Genomic DNA, 10,276 nt, shown 5'->3' on the forward strand with positions numbered 1-10,276 from the left:
GACAGAGAATCTGAGGGGGGGGGTCAAAACTGTGGACATATTTATAAGATCTTAAAACAACTTTTTAGCTTTGCTTTTTCCTTAGGCTGGTATTTAGTCGTTCAGTTTGTCATTCTTTAGTTTTTATCCTCTTATGTTTTGTGTTGTAAATATTTCAGTTTTTGTTTTAATTTGTACTTTCCTGTGAAACACATTGTGTTGCTTTCCATGTGTGAAATGTGATGTATAAATAAAGCTTGATTTGAACTTGTCATCAAGTTAATAGGTTATTGTATTTCAAAAGTTACATTGAATTGTGTTTGGTTGTGAGCGGGACCAAATATCAACGTTTGAATGAGATTAACCTTCTTGGATAGTTCCATCTGTGCCATTGACTTAGTGTGGCTTTCATTTCTAGTTTGTCTACAAATTAGTAAGCACCATGTTGGATATATATGCTGCGTTCAAGTCTCCATCTCAACCAAAAATCTAAGTTAAAGAATAGGACTAAATCAAAGCAAATCATACTTTTAAATGCACTTTAAACTAAGTTTGATTTGGTCCTTTCTTTAAATCCAATCTTTGATTGAGATGGAGACGTGAATCAAACATATAAATGTAAGTAATTTGTAGACAAACGGGAATTAAAGACAGACTAAATCCATGGCACAGCTTGAACTATTCAAGCAGAAGATACATCTCCTTCAAATGTTGATATTTGATTGCGTTGACAACCAAACACAACTCAATATCACTTCATATAATTACACTTGAAATAAACCAACTTGAAACCCTAGGTCTATATGTATATTTTAGTTGAATCCTAAATAGCTGTTTATGATTTCGCAAATGCTATATAGGCCCAAATGGCATCATTGATGATAGTGATAAAGTAGTCTAATATGGTTACATTTCATTTACTCTGTTAAACCTACCCTTTGGAATGACTTCGATTTTTCTTGAGTGTGGTCTCTCACTGCGTTTTTTTAAAGTGGAGGTCCCACTACAATCAGTCTCACGATAGCACTTTGGTAATAGCCAGTGACATATATCAAAGTTAAGCAGGGCTGGGCTTTGTTAAAACCCTGGATGGGAGACCAAAGGGTAGCTGTAGATACATTTTCAAGTATTTCACTTTTCCAATTAGAGTTCACGTCACAATACGTAGAAAAATGTTGTTGAAACAACGTTGATTCAACCAGTTTGTGCCCAATGGAGTGTTGCATTTCCCTCCGTCCATGTCAGAATTGTGCAGAACAGGGTTAATTCTCTTCACAATATTGTCGGCTTCTTAGAAGTTACATAACTACTCCAAACATCTTTAGCTGTATTGAAGTTGATTCAAATGGATTCAAATCTCCCTCCTCTCAGGGACAGTCACACGGTCCTGGGGAAGTTGTGGAAGGACACGGCTGAGACTGTGATCATCGGAGGGGGCTGTGTGGGAGTCAGTATAGCCGATCACCTGGCCAAGGCTGGACAGAAGGACGTGGTTCTGCTGGAGAATCGGAACTTACTGCTGGATCCACGTAGCACGCTGTAGGTCAACAACAACAGATCTAGGATCAACTTGCCTGTCTTAAAACCTAATCTTCTCATATGATGGGAAAAGACAGAATTGACCTGGGAACGACAAATGGTATCAGGGGGTTTTATGGATCGAGTCTGGTGTTAAACATATTGATTGATGGTCTGACACCTTGCACATGGCACAACAGCCACAGCAAAACCTCCAAAACACCTTTACCTTTTGCGTAACATTTGGAAAGGATTCAAAACACATGTCGCCATTCTACTGCAGCCCCGTTTCGACCGGAGACGTTCTTCCACTGCTACAGCAGTTAGCATGGCAACGGAGTTTTCACATTTCTCCTCATTAGAATTAAGTTCATGAGTGTTATTACACACTATTAGAGGGAAAGGTAATGTAGGTCGGAGATATTCAACATGGAGAGACCGCAGTGAGAGACCACACTCAATATATTTACTTTTTAATTTGAGCCATTGAGCAGAAGCTCTTATCCAGAGCAACGTGCAGCTTCCAGGAAGAACCTAAGATACTACAGACATATCAGATAGTTCACTCGGCAGAAGGAGCCGTTGCGATTTCCAAGAAGTAGATGGAGGCATGTAAGAAGATCTGAGTTATGGTAGCTGTCAAAGACAGCTGCTGTCAAAAGAACCAGGCCTAGGTGGTTCTGCCGAGGATCTGATGACCTGATTCTGCCTCTTTATAACCCTTGAACAACTCCTTCCTGTATAGCAGGGTTCTCCAACTGGCGAATTTGGTGGACATAAAAGACTGTAAAAACACCAGCAAATCGGCTCCAACTGATTGTAATTTTGGACATCTGTTCCACAGTATTCCCACCCACGATAGAGATAAACTATGTGATCATATACAAATGTAAGCAAGGTTTGAAATAATTATATTTGAGTCAAATATTGTATCTGTTTGGGCTTCTTTGCAGTCAACAAATAATTTGTAATTAGGTTCCAGCCCCCTGACTCAAGAAACAAATCAGTCGGCGGCTGAATCTAGTTGATGATCCCTGCTGTAGAGGTTACTCTACATGCCATAGTAAGTATGCTGCTCAAATGTCAGGGGTCCAACTTCATTAGTAGTCTTATCTAACTTCTCTTTCTATGTCCAGTGCCTTCAGAAAGTATTCATACCCCTTGACTTATTCCACATTTTGTTGTGTTACAGCCTGAATTCAAAATGGATTACAGATTTTTTTTCTCTCAAACGTCTACACACGTTTTAATTTTTAACCAAATTTGTTGACAATGAAATAGATATTTCTCTAATTGACATAACTATTGACATTCCTAAGTCAATACTTTGTAGAGGCACCTTTGGCAGCGATTACAGCTTTAAGGCTTTCTGGGTAAGTCTCTAAGAGCTTTCCACACCTGGTTTGTGAAACATTTGCCCATCATTTTTTTCTAAATTATTCAAATTGGTTGTTGATCATTGCTAGACAACCATTTTCAGTACTTACCATAGATTTTCAAGTAGATTGAAGTCAAAACTGTAACTCGGCCACTCAGGAACACTGTCTTCTTGGTATTATATACAGGCTTCCTTCTTTTCACCTTGTCAATTAAGTTAGTATTGTGGAGTATGTTGAGAATGTTGTTGATACATCCTCAGTTTTCTCCTTTCAAAGTCATTAAACTCTATAACTGTTTTAAAAAGTCACAATTAGCCTCATGGTGAAATCACTGAGCAGGTTCCTTCCTCTCCGGCAACTGAATTAGGAAGGATACCTTTGTCTTAGTAGTTACTGGGTGTATTGGTACACCATCCAAAGTGTAATTAATAACTTCACCATGCTCAAAGGGATATTTAATGTATGCCTTTTTTATTTTTACCCATCTACCAATAGGTGCCCTTCTTTGCGAGGCATTGGAAAACCTCTCTGGTCTTTGTGGTTGAATCTGTGTTTGAATTTCACTGCCCGACTGAGGGATCTTACAGATAATTGTATGTGTAGGGTACAGAGATGAGCTTGTCCTTCAAAAAAATCACATTAAAAACACTAACTGTACACAGAGTGAGTCCATGCAACTTATTATGACTTGTTAATCAAATTTTTACTCCTGAACTTATTTAGGTTTGCCATGACAAAGGGGTTAAATACTTATTGACTCAAAGTCATTTCAGCTTTCAATTTTTAATACATTTGTGAAAATTTTGAAAAACATAATTCCACTTTGACATTATGGGGTATTGTGTCTAGGCCAGTGACAAATCTCAATTTAATCCATTCAGGCTGTAACACAACAAAATGTGGAAAAAGTCCAGGGATGTAAATATTTTCTGAAGGCACTCTATGTTAGGAACATGTGAACTGAATGACTTGGCTGTGTACAGTAGTGTAGTTAAATTCAATGGAGATAATGGTGTTGAAATGTGTATTATTACGATTATTTTATAACATAAAGGAGATGCATATTTCAAGACATGGCATAAGTGAGATAACCGATAGGTTGGATGATACTTTTCTCATGTTGAAAAAAACGTATATTTAAAAACTGGAAATCAACCAGTCCTCCATCGTTAACACAATGGAAAGCTCAAATCCTTTATTATCTAATTGTTGAAAGTGCGTGGGCGAGGGAGAGAAACAAAGGATGAAGTTTGAGGCCATGTGGCAGAGAGTGATGCGGCCGCTGGAGTTGGGGGTGTGAGCAGGCGGGTCTGGGCAGGGGTGATGTTGTGGATGTTTGTGTGTGTCTGTATGTTGTTGTTTGTATTGTTTAAAACAATTAAATAATAAATATATATATACACAGTGGCAAGAAAAAGTATGTGAACCCTTTGGAATTACCTGGATTTCTGCATAAATTGGTCATCAAATTTGATCGGATCTTCATCTAAGCCATAACAATAGACAAACAGTGTGCTTAAACTAATAACACACAAATGATTGTATTTTTCTTGTCTATATTGAATACATCATTTAAACATTCACAGTGCAGGTTGGGAAAAGTATGTGAACCCCTAGGCTAATGACTTCTCCAAAAGATAATTGGAGTCAGAAGTCAGCTAACCTGGAGTCCAATCAATGAGACGAGATTGAACATGTTGGTTAGAACTGCCCTGCCCTATAAAAATACTCATAAAATTTGAGTTTGCTATTCACAAGAAGCATTGCCTGATGTGAACCATGCCTCGAACAAAAGATATCTCAGAAGACCTAAGATTAAGAATTGTTGACTTGCATAAAGCTGGAAAGGGTTACAAAAGTATCTCTAAAAGCCTTGATGTTCATCAGTCCACGGTAAGACAAATTGTCTATAAATGGAGCAAATTCAGCACTGTTGCTACTCTGCCTAGGAGTGGCCGTCCTGCAAAGATGACTGCAAGCACACAGCGCAGAATGCTCAGTGAGGTTAAGAAGAATCCTAGAGTGTCAGCTAAAGACCTACAGAAATCTCTGGAACATGCTAACATCTCTGTTGCCGAGTCTACGATACATAAAACACTAAGCATTAATGGTGTTCATGGGAGGACACCACGGAAGAAGCCACTGCTGTCCAAAAAGAACATTGCTGCATGTCTGAAGTTTGCAAAAGTGCACCTGGATGTTCCACAGTGCTACTGGCAAAATATTATGTGGACAAATGAACCTACAGTTGAGTTGTTTGGAAGGAACACAAAACACTATGTGAGGAGAAAAAAAAAGGCACAGCACACCAACATCAAAACCTCATCCCAACTGTAAAGTATGATGGAGGGAGCATCATGGTTTGAGGCTGGTTTGCTTTATCAAGACATTTTGCAGGAGAATGTTAGGCTATCTGTCTGCCAATTGAAGCTCAACAGAAGTTGGGTGATGCAACAGGACAATGACCCAAAACACAGAAGTAAATCAACAACAGAATGGCTTCAACAGAAGAAAATACGCCTTCTGGAGTGGCCCAGTCAGAGTCCTGACCTCAACCCGATTGAGATGCTGTGGCATGACCTTAAGAGATCAGTTCACACCAGACATCCCAAGAATATTGCTGATCTGAAACAGTTTTGTAAAGAGGAATGGTCCAAAATTCCTCCTGACCGTTGTGCAGGTCTGATCCCCAACTACAGAAAACGTTTGGTTGAGGTTATTGCTGCCAAAGGAGGGTCAACCAGTTATTACATACAAGGGCTCACATTTTTTTCCACCCTGCATTGTGAATGTTTAAATGGTATGTTCAATAAAGACACGAAAACGTATAATTCTTTGTGTTATTAGTTTAAGCAAACTGTTTGTCTGTGTAAGCCTGTAATCGATCCCACAAATGCTGTTTGCTCCAGATACTCAACTTGTCTAAACGCCAGTTTTATTGCTTCTTTAAATCAGCACAACAGTTTTCAGCTGTGCTAACATAATTGCAAAAGGGTTTTCTAATGATCAATTAGCCTTTTAAAATGATAAACTTGGATTAGCTAACACAACGTGCCATTGGAAAACAGTACTGATGGTTGCTTATAAATGGGCCTCTGAACGCCTATGTAGATATTCCATAAAAATTCAGCCGTTTCCAGCTACAATAGTCATTTACAACATTAACAATGTCTACATTGTATTTCTGATCAATTTGTTATTTTAAATGGACCAATTGTGTTATGTTGCTTTTCTTTCAACAACAAGGACATTTCTAAGTGACCCCAAACTTTTGAACGGTGGTGTATATACAGTTGAAGTCGGATGTTTTCATACACCTTAGGTTGGGGTCATTAAAACTCGTTTTTCAACCACTCCACACATTTCTTGTTAACAAACTATAGTTTTGGCAAGTCGGTTAGGACATCTACTTTGTGCATGACACAAGTAATTTTTCCAACAATTGTTTACAGACAGATCATTTCACTTATAATTCACTGTATCACAATTCCAGTGGGTCAGAAGTTTACATACACTACGTTGAATGTGCCTTTATACAGCTTGGAAAATTCCAGAAAATTATGTCATGGCTTTAAAAGCTTCTGATAGGCTAATTGACATAATGAGTCAATTGGAGGTGTACCTGTGGATGTATTTCAAGGCCTACCTTCAAACTCAGTGCCTCTTTGCTTGACATCATGGGAAAATCTAAAGAAATCAGCCATGACCTCAGAAAAATAATTGTAGACCTTCACAATTGTGGTTCATCCTTGGGAGCAATTTCCAAACGCCTGAAGGTACCACGTTCATCTTTACAAACAATAGTACACAAGTATAAACACCATGGGACCACAGAGCCGTCATACCGCTCAGGAAGGAGTCGTGTTCTGTCTCCTAGAGATGAACGTACTTTGGTGTGCGACAAGTGCAAATCAATCCCAGAACAACAGCAAAGGACCTTGTGAAGACGCTGGAGGAAACAGGTACAAAAGTATCTATATCCACAGTAAAACGAGTCCTATATTGACATAACCTGAAAGGCTGCTCAGCAAGGAAGAAGCCACTGCTCCAAAACCGCCATAAAAAAGCCAGACTACGGTTTGCAACTGCACATGGGGATAAAGATCGTACTTTTTGGAGAAATGTCCTCTGGTCTGATGAAACAAAAATAGAACTGTTTGGCCATAATGACCATCGTTATGTTTGGAGGAAAAAATGGGGAGGCTTGCAAGCAAAACACCATCCCAACCGTGAAGCACGGGGGTGGCATCATGTTGTGGGGATGCTTTGCTGCAGGAGGGTCTGGTGCACTTCACAAAATAGATGGCATCATGAGGAAGGGAAATTATGTTGATATTTTGAAGCAACATCTCAAGACATCAGTCAGGAAGTTAAAGCTTAGTCACAAATGGGTCTTCCAAATGGACAATGACCCCAAGCATACTTCCAAAGTTGTGGCAAAATGGCTTAAGGACAACAGAGTCAAGGTATTGGAGTGGCCATCAGAAAGCCCTGACCTTAATCCCATAGAAAATTTGTGGGCAGAACTGAAAGAGAGTGTGTGAGCAAGGAGGCCTACAAACCTGATTCAGTTACACCAGCTCTGTCAGGAGGAATGGGTCAAAATTCCCACAACTTATTGTGGGAAGCTTGTGGAAGGCTACCCGAAACGTTTGACCCAAGTTAAACAATTTAAAGGCAATGCTACCAAATACTAATTGAGTGTATGTTAACTTCTGACCCACTGGGAATGTGATGAAAGAAATAAAAGCTGAAATAAATCATTCTCTACTATTAATCTGAAATTTCACATTAAAATAAAGTGGTGATCCTAACTAACCTAAGACAGGGAATTTTTACTTGGATAAAATGTCAGGAATTGTGAAAAACTGAGTTTAAATGTATTTGGCTAAGGTTTATGTAAACTTCCAACTTCAACTGTATATATAAAAAAAGATGCACTTTCAAAACATTGCATTGCAAACTTGCAGGGTCCATACAGTCGATTAAGTGTAGTCAGCGATCATACAGTGGGGGAAAAAAGTATTTGATCCCCTGCTGATTTTGTACATTTGCCCACTTACAAAGAAATGATCAGTCTATAATTTTAATGGTAGGTTTATATGAACAGTGAGAGACAGAATAACAACAAAAAAAATACAGAAAAACGCATGTAAAAAATGTTATAAAATGATTTCCATTTTAATGAGGGAAATAAGTATTTGACCCCTCTGCAAAACATGACTTTGTACTTGGTGGCAAAACCCTTGTTGGCAATCACAGAGGTCAGACATTTCTTGTAGTTGGCCACCAGGTTTGCACACATCTCAGGAGGGATTTTGTCCCACTCCTCTTTGCAGATCTTCTCCAAGTCATTAAGGTTTTGAGGCTGACGTTTGGCAACTCGAACCTTCAGCACCCTCCACAGATTTTCTATGGGATTAAGGTCTGGAGACTGGCTAGGCCACTCCAGGACCTTAATGTGCTTCTTCTTGAGCTACTCCTTTGTTGCCTTGGCCGTGTGTTTTGGGTCATTGTCATGCTGGAATACCCATCTACGACCCATTTTCAATGCCCTGGCTGAGGGAAGGAGGTTCTCACCCAAGATTTGACGGTACATGGCCCCGTCCATCGTCCCTTTGATGCGGTGAAGTTGTCCTGTCCCCTTACCATGTTTGACAGTGGAGATGGTGTTCTTGGGGTCATAGGCAGCATTCCTCCTCCTCCAAACATGGCGAGTTGAGTTGATGCCAAAGAGCTCCATTTTGGTCTCATCTAACCACAACACTTTCACCAGTTGTCCTCTGAATCATTCAGATGTTCATTGGCAAACTTCAGACGGGCATGTATATGTATTCTTGAGCAGGGGGACCTTGCGGGCACTGCAGGATTTCAGTCCTTCACGTCGTAGTGTGTTACCAATTGTTTTCTTGGTGACAATGGTCCCAGCTGCCTTGAGATCATTGACAAGATCCTCCCGTGTAGTTCTGGGCTGATTCCTCGCCGTTCTCATGATCATTGCAACCCCACGAGGTGAGATCTTGCATGGAGCCCCAGGCCGAGGGATATTGACAGTTCTTTTGTGTTTCTTCCATTTGCGAATAATCGCACCAACTGTTGTCACCTTCTCACCAAGCTCCTTGGCGATGGTCTTGTAGCCCATTCCAGCCTTGTGTAGGTCTACAATCTTGTCCCTGGCATCCTTGGAGAGCTATTTGGTCTTGGCCATGGTGGAGAGTTTGTAATCTGATTGATTGATTGCTTCTGTGGACATGTGTCTTTTTTACAGGTAACAAGCTGCGGTTAGAAGCACTCCCTTTAAGAGTGTGCTCCTAATCTCAGCTCGTTACCTGTATAAAAGACACCTGGGAGCCAGAAATCTTTCTGATTGAGATGCGTTTTTCAGGATTTTTTGGTTGTTATTCTGTCTCTCACTGTTCAAATAAACCTACCATTAATATTATAGACTGATCTTTTCTTAATCAGTGGGCAAACGTACAAAATCAGCAGGGGATCAAATACTTCTTTCCCCCACTGTATGTATACTTCCATGACCCCTCCTCTATGTATCCATGTTTATTGTCTGTTCTACGCTGGTCTGACCATATACTACCACCCTGGTATCAACCTGAAGAAGGTCCACTACCACAGCATCAAGCTGTATGAGAGTCTCGTACACTACACATTAACCACAGAACGGCACAATGGATGATAATGTGAGTCTGTATCTGTATGTATGTACAGTATGTTTCACACCTTCATTTTCTCTGTGTGCCTCTAGGCGGTGGGTTCCCACCAGCCAGGCAGCATCCGTGTTGCCTCCACCCCAGTCAGAGTGGATGAGCTGAAGTACCAGATGGCCAGGACCAACTGACACCCCACGCCCCAGTGGCTCATCACACTTGAGAAGATCAAGGAGCTCTTCCCCCTGCTCAACATGGACAAGGTCTGGACCTGAGGGGAAATACAGTCACATACTTCATAGACATGTAGCCTGGGTCTCAGATTGGTTTGTGTTGTCTGGCCAACTCCTAAATGTCAGTGGTGTGACAAGACAGCACAAACATATATTGGATCAGGCTAATATGATCAAGAACGTCATGATTTCAGTTTTATGGCATGATTTCCGAGCCTAATAGAGATTCTGTAATGACTTAAAGAGGCTATACAGAACATTGGCCTCTGGAGGTGCTCTGGAGCCAAAAGGGCAACTAAACTTCCATAGTGTATAATCTTTAAAGCCTATAAGGGTGTCGTCAGAGGAGGCTGGTGGGAAGAGCTATAGGAGGACGGGCTCACTGTAATGTCTGGAATGGTATCAAACATATGGAAACAACATGTTTGACTCTGTTTCCATTTATTCAATTCCAGCCATTACAATGAGCCCGTCCTCCTATAACTCCTGACCATGGCCCTGGCTG

Source organism: Salmo trutta, chromosome 12 (genome assembly GCF_901001165.1).
Source record: "Salmo trutta chromosome 12, fSalTru1.1, whole genome shotgun sequence".
Lineage (NCBI taxonomy): Eukaryota > Metazoa > Chordata > Actinopteri > Salmoniformes > Salmonidae > Salmo > Salmo trutta.